Source organism: Lolium perenne, chromosome 1 (genome assembly GCF_019359855.2).
Source record: "Lolium perenne isolate Kyuss_39 chromosome 1, Kyuss_2.0, whole genome shotgun sequence".
NCBI classification, from domain to species: domain Eukaryota; kingdom Viridiplantae; phylum Streptophyta; class Magnoliopsida; order Poales; family Poaceae; genus Lolium; species Lolium perenne.
Window position 1 is genome coordinate 5,878,971 of NC_067244.2, and position 4,160 is coordinate 5,883,130.

The 4,160-nt window shown below is 42.5% G+C and overlaps 1 long non-coding RNA gene across 4 annotated transcripts; it reads left to right on the forward strand.

The window, feature by feature from the left end:
* The first annotated feature begins 236 nt into the window (after positions 1–236).
* LOC127341950 (uncharacterized) lies at positions 237–3,566 on the forward strand. Of its 4 annotated transcripts, none has more exons than XR_007876070.2 (5): positions 237–938; positions 1,217–1,997; positions 2,155–2,546; positions 2,905–2,996; positions 3,083–3,566. It is a non-coding gene; the product is annotated as an uncharacterized lncRNA (long non-coding RNA). The 4 variants fall into 4 exon arrangements; XR_007876071.2 differs by having other exon boundaries at positions 1,217–1,365; positions 1,750–2,546; XR_007876063.2 differs by having other exon boundaries at positions 1,217–2,546; positions 2,886–2,996.
* Positions 3,567–4,160: the final 594 nt, after the last annotated feature.

The following is a 4,160-nucleotide window of genomic DNA, read 5'->3' on the forward strand; positions in this document are numbered from 1 at the left end:
TCGACGTTGAGAGGAGTACTCTTGTAACTCTTTTTCCAGTCAACAACATAACTTACATTTTTTTTCTTACATTTTTTGTGAGAGTTGTTGATCAAGGTTACCGGTTACCTCCCGGTTGCCTTTCTCCCAGTCCACGTGCCTTGATAATCGCGATGGCTTTGTGAGATGCGCACGTTGCCCACGTCCAGAGTATTCTTTCTACCGAGATGCCCATATCTAGGATATTCTTCTATCCCTCATTAAATTTTGTCTTCCTCGATTTGGTTTCTTCTGGTCCCTTCCTATCTTCCCATCTCTTCTGTCGCTAGCGGTCGGCGAGGTCGACCTCCATCTCGGCGCATGTCCCCGGCAAGAAGAAGATGGTGAGCCGCCGCCGAGCGGGGCCGAGCTGATGTAGCTGGTAGGCCACTCCAGCGCCCCCTCCGCCCTAGGATTCTCTCCCCCCCTGGCAGTCCTGCTGCTTCCCGAGGCGGCCATCGCGGCTGGCGACGGGGAGGAGAATCTGGGCGTAGTCTCCCCTATACAGGCTTAATTCATGCCTCGATGCACGTTTCCACCGGCCTCCCCCATCCCCGGAGCCGCCGCCTACCGCGCCCAAGCTCCCCCTGGTCGACCTTCTTCGTGGTCGGCGGCAGCACGGGTCAGGTTCTCATCTGCCATCGCGGCCACTCTTCGCTGGCTGCTTTTCGGTTTGCGTGTTCGGAGGCCACCAGTGCGGCCGCTGCAACCGCTCCAACCAGGCACCACGTACTGCTACTCGACTACCTCTCCTCCTTTCCTCCGCTCGCGAATCCGGTCATCATTGCCACGGTTTCGTCCAAGAGGACGCAGAGGATAAGCAGGGGTGCTGCGGGTGGAAGCAAGACGTCAACAGCGGGAGCCTGGGAGGAAGACGGTGCTAATACAAGAGCAGAGGCATCAATCCCATGGTCGCTCAGGTGAGGCCATCTCCTCTATGGCTCTATGTCCAGCGTCATCTCTCCTACCAGAATTCAGTGATTCTTTGACTTTGAGGCATGGAGCTGATCAGAACCTAGGTAGCGAGGACTGAATGTTGCATAGTATTTTTGGTTTCTTACCCTTATATGCATACCTTTGTTCCTACCTGATTCTGAGGATGTTTGGATTTACATGCTGAAGATGTGTATAGTTAATTGGCTACGGTAGACATTAGCTTTGTTTTTAACTTTTTTATTTCTTCCTCGGATTTTTGAAGCTCAAGGCGCCTGCTGTTGTATTTTTCACAATGGAGGCGCTGGTGGCCATTAGGATGGAGATGCAGACTAACTACAGGGCGCTGGACAACTGGGACATCAGCTCTGGCGACTCCTCCACAGCTGGGAATCTCTTCATACTTATCAATATGTGGATTGTGGTGTCTACACACCATATTTGTTTTTCATATTCATGCACAATGCATCAGAATAGATATCTGATCATTCAATTATAATACTGACTGAATGTTCTATTGTCCTTTTTAAACAAACAAATATTATACTGCCAGCTTTGATCCATTTCCAACAATTTAACCTTTATAGATCTTAATTCCTTTTGGTCAAAACATGTTGTATAGTTGCTTGGTTCAGTTAGCCAGATAAGGACATCCAAAACCTGAACTCATTTGTATTCGCTTGGGAACATAAACTATTTATTTGCAGGAGTATGTTTAATGTTTGACAAGATTGTTGTTAATATTACAGTCCTACTATCCTAGCATATTGAAAAATATTCATATTATTGGGCAGGTAGTAGCAAGTTCTGTTTCTTCTTCTTTCAATGCAGCCTTTTTCAGATGCTTTCCCTAAGGTGGAAAAAAAATAATGCTGAAAGAGATTCCGGCTATTGGGCAAGTAGCAGCAAGTTGAGAAGATAAAGGGATGGATGACGTGGATTCTTGGCTGGATGAGATGATTCAAGCGCCTCCATGTAATGGAGCGGAATATGTGATTAATAACTTATGGGAAGGACTGCCTATAGCTTTGAGAGTGAAAATTTAGGTTTGTCATGACTCACAAGCTAGAAAAATTAAAAAGTAGGAACTTCTAGCCCATGAGTCAAGTCAATTGAAATTTTGATTTTATGTTTGCATTGTTTCTTTGTTAGGTATTTTTTGAAAAGAACATTTACATTATTTATTCTACATCGCTTACTCAGATGAAATGTTTCCATGGGATTTTGATCGTTAGCTAGCTGAGCCAAAACGAGCTTTGATGAACTCCAGGGATGGAAAGTCATGAAGCGGTGGACTGGAGCCACGAGGTCATTCAACAGACTTCTGACAAGGGCGAATGTCCAGTTCTCTATGGTGCAAGGCCACATGTGTCACTGTGGACATCCCCTGTCAGATAGAAAGCAAAAAAATGTCAAAATATGGGAACCTTTTAGCATACAATTCAGTTTATAGTGTTTCGCTTAACCTTTGGTATGCAGTTTAAGCTGCTCGATCACTTCTCTACAGACATCGCGGAAAATATCTTTGATATTTGGATGATATAGGAGTGACCATGCTATGCATGTTTGGTTTCAAGACATTGCAGTCCAAATAGGTAAATAGTTCCCCTATTTTGGTTTTTGACACGACAATTCTATTGCAATAGTTGAAAAATAATAGTTAAAAAATAAACGATCCAACTTTGAGTTTAGGATTAGTCTAAACATGAGACTTTACAAGGTGGTTCACCTTAGATGGTTGCCTACAGGTGAGCCATCTCTAACTACCAACATCCCTAGCTTCAGTAAACCAACCAAATAAACTAAGATTATTTTGTTGTCATTTAAAATAAAGATTCCAAAGGTATGTTTGGAGTTCATTTTAGATCTTGCTGAAAAATTTTGTGTTCTGATTCTTGCTTCTTTGTACTTGCACTCTAATTGCTTTCTTACAGATCTTTATTTTACTGACAGAGAATGCATCACCATGGTAAAAATAATTGAGAATCTTTATGGGGTTTATGCATTCATAGAATGATCTCTTCCATATAGCAATACCTTATCAGGTTAGATTTCATATGTAGTATACATCGAAAACATTCTAAATGCCAATTAACTATTACTGTTCTTAACATTTGTCTTATCAATGTAGGTGAACATATACAGGGAATTAACATTACATTGCTGCTTGGGTTCAGATTGAAGAAGCCACGCATGATATTGTTTTGTAATGAGGAGATAGTTTCCATGCTGCCAAAAAAGCTATACTGGCACAGATGTTATACCAGTTGTGCTTCAGATCCAGATGCTGCCATTGTGACTGATGGATTTGACCAAGGTTTCTACGGACGGCTGCCGCAAATACCCAACCCTGGATTTATCTATACAAACTGATAGAGCTCCAAGTGGTGAACATTTCGTTTAAATGACGCGCTTAGTTCCTATCTATCATGTAATATTTGTAGACTTATGTTGTATGGTAGTGTAGTCTTCTCTTTTTGTTGGAGTCATATTCCCTTTCTATGGACTGTATTGTAAGTTGCTACATGTATGTTCATTCGTAGTGTACCACTTTTTACTTCCTCCAAACTTCGCTGTTTATACTTTTGGGCCAATCCAGGAGAAGCAATTTTCTCTATATTTTGCATTTTTCTTTTATCTAGCTGGCCGTTTCCACTTTCCTAACTACTCAACCGTGTCCCTCTATAAATAGTAGACCAGCAAAATCTACCTATCTTCTAAATTTCATGTCTTCTAATTCATTTGTTCATCTTGATGCCACAACCTGTGAGATGGAAAATTAAGTCAATACAGAGCTCCATGGCAGTCCAGAGCTATTATATTACCATTAGATGAATCTAAGGATAACATTATTCGCCATCCAGTTTTATATATCCTACTAATTCGTATACATGGATTCTATCAGTTCTACAGGCAACATTGCGAACTGACTTGAAGCAAATGTGAAAGAATGAGCGACTCTTAACGGTCTAACCGAATAGAATCAACTGCTGATTTGCAGCCATATCTATTCACTAGTAGAAAAAGGGGCAACAATACCGGTTCCAGAGGGCCTTTTGTACCAGTTAAGCAACCCGTACAAAAGGTTCGGTACAAAAGCCCCCCCCCTTTGGTACCGGTTCCTTACGAACAGGTATTAAAGGGCCTCCACGTGGGCACCCAGGAGAGCGCAGGGCTAGGGAGCTTTGGTACCGGTTTGTAATACGAAC